Source organism: Bufo gargarizans, chromosome 6, assembly GCF_014858855.1.
Source record: "Bufo gargarizans isolate SCDJY-AF-19 chromosome 6, ASM1485885v1, whole genome shotgun sequence".
Lineage (NCBI taxonomy): Eukaryota > Metazoa > Chordata > Amphibia > Anura > Bufonidae > Bufo > Bufo gargarizans.
Window position 1 is genome coordinate 25316316 of NC_058085.1, and position 12311 is coordinate 25328626.

Sequence of the window (12311 nt, forward strand, 5' to 3'; positions counted from 1 at the left end):
CAGACGGGTTTTTTTTTTGCGGTCCGCAAAAACGGTTTCCGTTGTTCCGTGATCCGTGTCCGTTTTTTTCTTCCGTGGGTCTTCCTTGATTTTTGGAGGTTCCACTGATATGAAAAATGAAAAAAAAACATTTGCCTTTGAAATGATAGGAAAAAAAACGGACACGGATCACGGACACGGACGACAATCTTGTGTGCAGCCGTGATTTTTCACGGACCCATTGACTTTAATGGGTCCGCGGACCGTTGCCCGTGAAAAAAATAGGACAGGTCATATTTTTTTCACGGACTGGAAACACGGATCACGGACGCCAAACGGAGCATTTTCCGATTTTTCCACGGACCCAATGAAAGTAAATGGGTCCGCGGAAAAAAACAGAAAACGGAACAACGGCCGCGGATGCACACAACGGTCGTGTGCATGAGGCCTTATTGATATTGCACCCTAACACTGTGTCTTTTCATCCTCTCAAAGGGGGAATGGTCCTTCGAACTATGGCAGACTGTGACAGCGATTCCCTCTTAACCCCTTCTTTCCTCCCTGGTGTTTCCTTCCCCATGTTACAGACCTTCCTAACTATGCCAACCATTTCTGTACTTATGGCTTAACCTGCCAATTACTGAAAATGCCAATAAAAATGATTTATTCTAAACTGACCCAGGCCTGGATCCCACGGGACTTGTCTGTACATAGACATGTATACCAGCCTCAACCATACAGTGGCGTAACTACCGGGGAAGCGGCTGACAAGGGGCCCGGCGCCCGACAGCGTGTCAGTCAAGTTTAATCTTTTTTATTTATATGCAAATTACCTTCCTAACGTGCCCAAGAGGTTGTCCCTCCGGCCGTTTGTGCCCAGCCCACCACCGCCCCGCTGGTAATTGTTCACTGCTGTCCTCGTCTGATTTTTTTTCTAAGTGCGCCGTAGTCTCGCGCATGCGCTGATGTTACTCACGTCTGGGCCCATGCGGTGTCCTGGCAGCAGCCTCAAGTAGTGTAATCACGCATGCGCCAGCTTTCTCCGCTTTCTGGCGCATGCGTGATTACATTACTTAAGGCTGCTGCCAGGTTACCGCGCGGGCCCGCACGTGAGTAACATCGCCAGACAATCCCCAGCGATAAGACACAGCGCGGCCATTTATGTGCTAACACTAGGAACAACAGAAGAGAAGGTTATTCCTCCTTTTCCCCCACAGCGGAAATCCTACATCTGCCCCGACATAAGGTATCGCTGACATCATTTCTAATAACTGATATGGAGAAAAGGGACAGAGTTACCCCTAAACATCTCCTGAGCACAGAGCCCCGATACCAGCAGATTACATCGCCGGCTCTGCTACATGGACATGACAGAGACTCAGCTGTAGTAACTGAACATTACACATACACAGCTCTGCTACATGGACATGACAGAGACTCAGCTGTAGTAACTGAACATTACACATACACGGCTCTGCTGCATGGACATGACAGAGACTCAGCTGTAACTGAACATTACACATACACAGCTCTGCTGCATGGACATGACAAAGACTCAGCTGTAGAAACTGAACATTACACATACACAGCTCTGCTACATGGACATGACAAAGACTCAGCTGTAGTAACTGAACATTACACATACACAGCTCTGCTACATGGACATGACAGAGACTCAGCTGTAGTAACTGAACATTACACATACACAGCTCTGCTACATGGACATGACAGAGACTCAGCTGTAGTAACTGAACATTACACATACACAGCTCTGCTACATGGACATGACAAAGACTCAGCTGTAGTAACTGAACATTACACATACACAGCTCTGCTACATGGACATGACAGAGACTCCGCTGTAGTAACTGAACATTACACATACACAGCTCTGCTACATGGACATGACAAAGACTCAGCTGTAGTAACTGAACATTACACATACACAGCTCTGCTGCATGGACATGACAAAGACTCAGCTGTAGAAACTGAACATTACACATACACAGCTCTGCTACATGGACATGACAAAGACTCAGCTGTAGTAACTGAACATTACACATACACAGCTCTGCTACATGGACATGACAGAGACTCAGCTGTAGTAACTGAACATTACACATACACAGCTCTGCTACATGGACATGACAGAGACTCAGCTGTAGTAACTGAACATTACACATACACAGCTCTGCTACATGGACATGACAAAGACTCAGCTGTAGTAACTGAACATTACACATACACAGCTCTGCTACATGGACATGACAGAGACTCCGCTGTAGTAACTGAACATTACACATACACAGCTCTGCTACATGGACATGACAAAGACTCAGCTGTAGAAACTGAACATTACACATACACAGCTCTGCTACATGGACATGACAAAGACTCAGCTGTAGTAACTGAACATTACACATACACAGCTCTGCTACATGGACATGACAGAGACTCAGCTGTAGTAACTGAACATCACACATACACAGCCCTGCTACATGGACATGACAGAGACTCAGCTGTAGTAACTGAACATCACACATACACAGCCCTGCTACATGGACATGACAGTGACTCAGCTGTAGTAACTGCACATTACACATACACAGCTCTGCTACATGGACATGACAGAGACTCCGCTGTAGTAACTGAACATTACACATACACAGCTCTACTACATGGACATGACAAAGACTCAGCTGTAGTAACTGAACATTACGCATACACAGCTCTGCTACATGGACATGACAGAGACTCAGCTGTAGTAACTGAACATTACACAAACACAGCTCTGCTACATGGACATGACAAAGACTCCGCTGTAGTAACTGAACATTACACATACACAGCTCTGCTACATGGACATGACAGAGACTCAGCTGTAGTAACTGAACATTACACAAACACAGCTCTGCTACATGGACATGACAGAGACTCAGCTGTAGTAACTGAACATTACACATACACGGCTCTGCTACATGGACATGACAGAGACTCAGCTGTAGTAACTGAACATTACTCATACACAGCTCTGCTACATGGACATGACAGAGACTCCGCTGTAGTAACTGCACATTACACATACACAGCTCTGCTACATGGACATGACAGAGACTCAGCTGTAGTAACTGAACATTACACATACACAGCTCTGCTACATGGACATGACAGAGACTCAGCTGCAGTAACTGAACATTACACATACACAGCTCTGCTACATGGACATGACAGAGACTCAGCTGTAGTAACTGAACATTACACATACACAGCTCTGCTACATGGACATGACAGAGACTCAGCTGTAGTAACTGAACATTACACATACACAGCTCTGCTGCACACACTGATACAGGCATATTACACATAAACAGCTTGGTTGTATGCACATACAGCTCAACTACACAGACATTACACGGATACAGCTCCATCTATACAAACATTACAGGCTTACAGCTCTGCTACATACAGACTGGGATTCCACACAGCACAGCAGAGTCTCACACAGAGCAGATAAACCTGGTCATGTGATCTCCATGACTCCTCCCACACCGTATCACGTGGTCATGGCATCATCACAGGTCCTGTACCTTCTCCTGCAGCACAGCCTGACTCCTCCCACAGACGGTCACATGGTCATGACATCACCACAGGTCCTGTACCTTCTCCTGCAGCACAGCCTTACTCCTCCCACACCTGATCACATGGTCATGACATCATCACAGGTCCTGTACCGTCTCCTGCAGCACAGCCTGACTCCGCCCACACCTGATCACATGGTCATGACATTATCACAGGTCCTGTACCTTCTCCTGCAGCACAGCCTGGAGCCCGACTCCTGCATGGTGGTAGAAATTACAGCCCAGGAGGCTCCATAGTGAAGGGTTGTCAGAGGAGGACACGCCTGCCCCCAGGTAAGTGGAACACTCATCACATCCACACATATAAGGCTCCACAGCCACAGAGATACACAGCTCCATCCGCCCTTAAGGCCCAGTTCACACTGCAGTTATTTCCTTCAGTTATTGAGCCCAGACCAGCAGTGAAGCGACTCAGAGATCAGGTGTAATGGGAAGATCTGCACTTGTTCTGTGGTTTTCTCCCGCACCAGGTTTTGGCTCACAATAACTGATGGAAATAACTGATCAAATAACTGAGGTGTGAACTCAGCCTAATCTACAAACTCCAGAGAACATGAAGCAGGAGGTAAAGACGCAGCTTCTGGGGCAGGACACCAGCCTAAAGATAATAACATAACATACAAATCACAAGAGGTTGGTTCTAGTATACAATGCATTTCAAGGGCGGCCTTCCTCAGGTGCAACAAAAGCCAGGAGCAGGGGGCGCTATATAGAAGACCTATCCAAGAGACATGGACTGGAGGAGGGGGCGTTATATAGAAGACATATCCAGGAGATCTCAGAGACGTGGACTGGAGGAGGGGGTGTTATATAGAAGACATATCCAGGAGATCTCAAAGACATGGACTGGAGCAGGGGGCGTTATATAGAAGACATATCCAGGAGATCTCAGAGACGTGGACTGGAGGAGGGGACGTTATATAGAAGACATATCCAGGAGATCTCAGAGACGTGGACTGGAGGAGGGGGCATTATATAAAAGACATCCAGGAGATCTCAGAGACGTGGACTGGAGCAGGGGGCGTTATATAGAAGACATATCCAGGAGATCACAGACGTGGACTGGAGGAGGGGGCGTTATATAGAAGACATATACAGGAGATCTCAGAGACGTGGACTGGAGCAGGGGGCGTTATATAGAAGACATATCCAGGAGATCTCAGAGACCTGGACTGGAGGAGGGGACGTTATATAGAAGACATATCCAGGAGATCTCAGAGACGTGGACTGGAGGAGGGGGCGTTACATAGAAGACATATCCAGGAGATCTCAGAGACGTGGACTGGAGGAGGGGGTGTTACATAGAAGACATATCCAGGAGATCTCAGAGACGTGGACTGGAGGAGGGGACGTTACATAGAAGACATATCCAGGAGATCTCAGAGACGCGGACTGGAGGAGGGGACGTTATATAGAGACATATCCAGGAGATCTCAGAGACGTGGACTGGAGCAGGGGGCGTTATATAGAAGACATATCCAGGAGATCTCAGAGACGTGGACTGGAGGAGGGGCGTTATATTGAAGACATATCCAGGAGATCTCAGAGACGTGGACTGGAGGAGGGGACATTATATAGAGGACATATCCAGGAGATCTCAGAGACGTGGACTGGAGCAGGGGGCTTATATAGAAGACATATCCAGGAGATCTCAGAGACATGGACTGGAGCAGGTGATGTTATATAGAAGACATATCCAGGAGATCTCAGAGACGTGGACTGGAGGAGGGGGCGTTATATAGAAAACATATCCAGGAGATCTCAGAGACGTGGACTGGAGGAGGGGGCGTTATATAGAAGACATATCCAGGAGATCTCAGAGACCTGGACTGGAGGAGGGGACGTTATATAGAAGACATATCCAGGAGATCAGAGATGTGGACGGGAGCAGGGGGCGTTATATAGAAGACATATCCAGGAGATCTCAGAGACGTGGACTGGAGGAGGGGCGTTATATTGAAGACATATCCAGGAGATCTCAGAGACGTGGACTGGAGGAGGGGCGTTATATTGAAGACATATCCAGGAGATCTCAGAGACGTGGACTGGAGGAGGGGACATTATATAGAGGACATATCCAGGAGATCTCAGAGACGTGGACTGGAGCAGGGGGCTTATATAGAAGACATATCCAGGAGATCTCAGAGACATGGACTGGAGCAGGTGATGTTATATAGAAGACATATCCAGGAGATCTCAGAGACGTGGACTGGAGGAGGGGGCGTTATATAGAAGACATATCCAGGAGATCTCAGAGACGTGGACTGGAGGAGGGGGCGTTATATAGAAGACATATCCAGGAGATCTCAGAGACGTGGACTGGAGCAGGGGGCGTTATATAGAAGACATATCCAGGAGATCTCGGAGACGTGGACTGGAGGAGGGGGCGTTATATAGAAGACATGTCCAGGAGATCTCAGAGACGTGGACTGGAGCAGGGGGCGTTATATAGAAGACATATCCAGGAGATCTCAGACGTGGACTGGAGGAGGGGACGTTATATAGAAGACATATCCAGGAGATCTCAGAGACGTGGACTGGAGGAGGGGGTGTTATATAGAAGACATATCCAGGAGATCTCAGAGACCTGGACTGGAGGAGGGGACGTTATATAGAAGACATATCCAGGAGATCAGAGATGTGGACGGGAGCAGACTGATCTCAATAAGTAACTGGTGTTTTTAAAGGGTTAAATGAATTTGGGCCGGGCTGAAATGTATATGATGTGGGGCATCACCCTCTGTGTGTTGGCAGAGTGAGATCAGTGGCTGAATTCATTTAACACTGTGGATGTCACTGTTATGGGGGGGGCGCTGTGGTTGTCACTGTTATGGGGGGGCGCTGTGGTTGTCACTGTTATGGGGGGGCGCTGTGGTTGTCACTGTTATGGGGGGGGGCGCTGTGGTTGTCACTGTTATGGGGGGGGGCGCTGTGGTTGTCACTGTTATGGGGGGGGGCGCTGTGGTTGTCACTGTTATGGGGGGGGGCGCTGTGGTTGTCACTGTTATGGGGGGGCGCTGTGGTTGTCACTGTTATGGGGGGGCGCTGTGGTTGTCACTGTTATGGGGGGGGGCGCTGTGGTTGTCACTGTTATGGGGGGGGGCGCTGTGGTTGTCACTGTTATGGGGGGGCGCTGTGGTTGTCACTGTTATGGGGGGGCGCTGTGGATGTCACTGTTATGGGGGGGGGGCGCTGTGGATGTCACTGTTATGGGGGGGGGGCGCTGTGGATGTCACTGTTATGGGGGGGGGGGGCGCTGTGGATGTCACTGTTATGGGGGGGGGGGCGCTGTGGATGTCACTGTTATGGGGGGGGGGGCGCTGTGGATGTCACTGTTATGGGGGGGCGCTGTGGATGTCACTGTTATGGGGGGGGGCGCTGTGGATGTCACTGTTATGGGGGGGGGCGCTGTGGATGTCACTGTTATGGGGGGGTGCTGTGGATGTCACTGTTATGGGGGGGGCGCTGTGGATGTCACTGTTATGGGGGGGGCGCTGTGGATGTCACTGTTATGGGGGGGGGCGCTGTGGATGTCACTGTTATGGGGGGGGCGCTGTGGATGTCACTGTTATGGGGGGGTGCTGTGGATGTCACTGTTATGGGGGGGGGCACAGGGCTGGCTCTATCATAAGGCAGCCCAACTTGAGGGCGCAGAGAAGGGGGGGGGGGGGGGCGGCCCTGGGGCGGAAAACAATTAAGGCTACTTTCACACTTGCGTTCGGGGTTCCGCTTGTGAGTTTTGTTTGAGGGATCTCACAAGCGGCCCCGAACTGATCCGTACATCCCCAATGCATTCTGAGTGGATGCGGATCCATTCAGAATGCATCAGTTTGGCTCTGTTCCGCCTCCATTCCGCTCTGGAGGCGGACACCAAAACGCTGCTTGCAGCGTTTTGGCTTTCGCCTGGCCTTGCGGAGACAAACCGATCCGTCCTGACTTACAATGCAAGTTAATGGGGACGGATCTGTTTGACGTTGACACAATATGGTGCAATTGCAAACGGATCCGTCCCCCATTGACTTTCAATGTAAAGTCGGGAGTCCCTATTAATATACCATCGGATCTGAGTTTTTCACCTCCCCCACGACAGCACCTTAGAGAGATGGCTCCGCCCCAGGACAGGAAACCTGCAGCATAAAAAGGTGGAGCCGCTCTCCCACCTCAGTGAGGTTTTCTGTCCTGGTACGGGAGCCTGCAGTTGTCGTCCTGACCTGGAAGTCCCGGTAGATGCCGGAGGGTCAGCGGCGGCGCATTGTACCTGTCCGATCATTCCCCACAGGCGTCGGGGGCAGGATACCGGTGACGGAGATCCCGGGTCGCAAGGGCAGAAGGTGCCGGTCCCTCAGGCGAGGAGGACCGCACCAACGGATTGAGGGTGGCCAGAAGGCCCCAGTTTGCTGCAGACCAGCCAGGACGCCACCGGATGTAGACGCTGGTTGGTGGCGTCCGGGCAGGAAGTGCCATGCGTTCCAGGGCCGTGCGCTTCTGGTCAAGTGACCGGAAGTTCGGCATCCCGGCAGTTTTAAACCGGCTACATAAAGGTATGAGTGTGCTTGGGTTATTGGACGCCGGTGTCTGAAATTCAGAGTGCCAGAAAGTGGACCAGGTTTTGTTCCAGTGCTATCTGTGGCATGGTGGGTCTGCAAGTAGCTGTGTATCTCTCAGGTGAGAGGAATACTTGGTGGCAGAAGGTAACTTGGACAATATTTAATTAGTGCAGGTTTACCTTCATTATGGATGAAGAGAGGAGAGGTCTGAAAGTGCGGATATTGAAATTCTGCCGCTGGTATTGTGAGTCCTATTCTCGGTCCTTAGAGGGTTTAGGCGGTTCCTTAGATTTGGGTAAGTTCCTTTTTTCTTAGACGGTGCTTAAGAAGGTGGTGGCAAAGAAAAAGAACAAGGAATGCCCTATCTGCAAGTGCTCGCTGTCTTCTTCTTAAACTAAGAAGCTCTGTCAGCAGTGCATTGAGAAGACAGTGGCTGAGGAGACTCTGAGTCTTCTGAAAGACCTAAAGTCTATTATGTCCGAAGTTAAAAATTCCCTGAAAGCCGGTAGGAAGAGGAGAAGAGCGGTGAGGCAGGAGTCCGACGTGGAATCGGAAGATAGTGAATCTCTCTCCGGGGATGAGGACTCTAATGATTCCTCCTCTTCTGAAGATAACACAAGAGAAGGAAAGTTCCTATTTCCAGCAGAAGATACGGACAAATTGTTAAAAGTTATCCGATCTACCCTGGAGTTGGAAGATACCAGAGAGGATAGATCTGTAGAGGATGTCGTGTTTGAGGGGCTTAGGGAAAGGAAGCGTAGGTGTTTCCCTGTCCATAGGTCTATTTCAGCAGCGATAGAAAAAGAATGGAAAAAAAACGGATAAAAAACCCATTTATTTCTAGGACCTTTAAACGGAAGTACCCCTTTGAGGAAGAGGCGTCTACATCTTGGGACAAGGCCCCGAAACTGGATGTAGCCATTTCCAAGATTTCTAAAAGATCCTCAGTGCCCTTTGAGGACATGGGATTTTTAAGGGACCCCTTGGATAAAAGAATAGATTCTTCCCTTAAGAATTCATGGGAATCTTCTGCGGCTGCTTTCAGGCCTAGTATAGCTGCCACTGTGGTTGCGAGGTCTATGTCACTGTGGTTAGATAGGCTAGAGGGGCAGATTAGGGATAAGTGCCCTAGAGAGCAGTTGTTAGCATCTATACCCACTTTCCAGAAGGCTGCAGACTTTATTGCGGTGGACGCGGTGAGGCTGGAAGCAAGAGCCGCATCCCTTTCCAGTTCTGCGCGACGTGCTTTGTGGCTTAAAAATTGGAAAGGGGGAGATATGCCGTCCAAGCTGAGGTCATGTAGCATCCCCTGTGATGGCCAGTTTCTTTTCGGGTCTGAACTTGACTCCTTACTCGAAAAAGCGGCAGATAGAAAGAAAAAGTTTCCCCAGGAATCTTTTACTCAGTTCAAGCAATATAAACGGCCCTTTCGGAACCCGTCAAGATTTCAGAATAAGAAGCAGACTGGGGACAGAGAGCAGGGAGCAAGGCTTAGATCAGGAAGTAAGGGCTTTTTGGTTAGATCAGCCACAGCTTTCAAGAGGAGTGTGTCAGGGCTCTGAATCTGGTAATGGAGGTACTTCAGTCCCTGGGGTGGCTGTTGAATATCCAGAAGTCCAGGATGGAGCCGTCAACGAGCCATGTTTTCTTGGGTCTGGTTTTAAATTCCAGGCTGGAAAAAACTTTCCTCACAGAGGAGAAGGTAGTCGGGGTTCAGGGAGCAGTTCAGAGGGTTCAGTCAGGAGAAGCCCTGTCTTTAAGGAAAGCTATGTCCCTGTTAGGAGTTCTAACATCCTGCATGCCAGCGGTCCAGTGGGCACAGCGACACTCTCGCCAGTTACAGGGAGAGATCTTGGCTGCCACGAGACGGGCAGGGACATCCCTGGAGTCAGTTATAAAATTATCAGACGTGACTCTTTCATCCCTAAATTGGTGGAAGGAAGTAGAGAATCTGACCCAGGGACTTCCCTGGTCCTTTCCGGAACCAGTAGTTGTGACTACGGATGCCAGCCCCTGGGGATGGGGGGCTCACGTGGAGGATCAGATCTTTCAGGGAGAGTGGTCCCAGGGTCAGAGACTGTTCTTGTCAAATCGAAAGGAGCTGAGGGCTGTTTTGTTGGCCTTGAGAGCAGTTCTTCCTATGATCCAGAACAGACATGTGAGAGTGATGTCCGACAATCGGACAGTGGTCTCATATCTCAATCATCAGGGAGGAACCAGGTCAGATTCCTTACAAAAAGAGACAAAATGGATTTTCGAGGAGATAGAGGGGAGAGTGCTTCATCTCTCGGTCATTCATATCAGAGGGGTCGAGAATTCTCGAGCGGACTTTGAGTCGCCACAGGTTACGTCAGGGGGAGTGGTCTCTGAATCCAGAGATTTTCTCCCAGATAGTAGAATTATGGGGTCTGCCTTCAGTAGACATGTTCGCCACAAGGGAGAACAGAAAGGTACAGAATTTCTTCTCCCTCAGTCCAAAGGAGTGCCCATCTGGGGTGGACGCCTTCCTCCAGAGATGGGACTTTCCGCTAGGTTATGCCTTTCCCCCGCTACAGTTGATTCCGCTAGTGATAAGGAAGATCAGATACGAAGGGGCAAGAGTAAATCTGATAGCTCCCTTCTGGACGAAGAGGGCGTGGTTTTCCCTGTTGAGAACAATGTCGGTTTCGGATCCGTGGATCCTGCCAGGAATTCCGGACCTATTGTCACAGGGTCCAGTGTTCCACCCGGAAGTAGAGTCTCTAAATCTTTCGGCAGGGAATTTGAGAGGTCATTTTTAGCTAGTCAGGGATTCTCTAAGGAGGTCATTTCCACTCTGATGAAAAGTAGGAAGGAGGTGACGAATATTATTTATGCACGAGTATGGAGAAAATTCCTGTCCTTTATAGGCGCAGAAAGGGTTTCCTGGCCGTTAGAATTTTCAGTGGTTCAGGTGTTGGATTTTTTACAGAGGGGATTGTCCCTAGGGTTGGCAAAAAGTACACTAAAAGTGCAGGTGTCAGCTTTGTCAGTCTTAGGGAGAAGGAGTTTAGCCATGGACCCTTGGGTCATTAGGTTTTTTAAGGCAGTAGATAGGAATATGCCAGTAACAGGCCCTAGATTTCCTCCCTGGGACCTTAACTTAGTGTTAAATGTCCTTACCAGACATCCCTTTGAACCTCTAGTCTCTTGTTCAGTTAAGGTGCTTGCCCTTAAGCTAGTTTTGCTGGTAGCTTTAACGTCAGCCAGGAGGGTTGGGGAGATTCAGGCCCTATCCATTAACCCCCCCTTTTATGTCCATCAGAGAAGACAGGGTAGTTCTCAGACCAGATCCCGGTTTTATGCCGAAGGTTCCTTCTAGGGCTAATAGGGCTCAGGAGGTAGTTCTTCCAGCTTTCTTTTCAGAACCAAAAGATGACCGAGAGAAGGAGCTGCATTCCCTTGATGTCAGGAGGTGTATTTTGCAGTACCTGGATGTGACTAAAGACTGGAGGAAGTCTTCCGCCTTATTTGTTCTGTTTGATGGCTAGGAAAGGTAATACTGCCTCTAAGGCATCTATTGCCCGCTGGATCAGAGAAGCTATATCATTGGCGTATTCAGTATCCGGTGCGTCTCCCCCTGTTTCTGTGAGGGCTCACTCCACGAGGGCGGTGTCCACTTCTTGGGCAGAGAGGGCCAGCGTATCTATTGAACAGATCTGTCGGGCTGCCACCTGGTCTTCTCCGTCCACTTTCTTGTAAAAATCTTTTTATTATTTTTTAAACATATAAAACAAAACATAGCTGTTATGTCGCAAGGGAAATGAAAATATAACGTTTTACATCTAATATTGATGAATAAAATTAGCAAAGTAAGTTAATCAAGAAATACAGATTAGCATAAAAGTTATATTTGAATCAATATAATAGAGAAACTAAAAACAAAACTACAATAACCTATAACCTAACACAATACTGCAGGAATAGCCCTCATATTTGGGATCGATAGTAGTTACTTTCCAACCATCTGTCCCATCTGTAGTGAAACGTAGAAGATTTATTTTGGATCCGTGCAATTGTTTGTTCAAATGAGCAAGTATTGTTTACCGCTTGCTAAACTTCTTTTATATGTGGAGTAGGGCTGCAGCTAACGATTATTTGAATAATCGATTAGTTGCCGATTAATTTC

The 12311-nt window shown here is 48.8% G+C and overlaps 1 long non-coding RNA gene and 1 pseudogene across 1 annotated transcript in view; both read left to right on the plus strand.

The window, feature by feature from the left end:
- LOC122940393 overlaps positions 1-12311 on the plus strand; it is a 459251-nt pseudogene that overhangs the window by 314742 nt on the left and 132198 nt on the right.
- The window catches only part of LOC122940483, a 31616-nt gene continuing 23067 nt past the window's right edge, over positions 3763-12311 (plus strand). The window contains exon 1 of the long non-coding RNA XR_006390308.1: positions 3763-3890. This is a non-coding gene — a long non-coding RNA (uncharacterized LOC122940483). The remainder of the gene's footprint in view (positions 3891-12311) is intronic.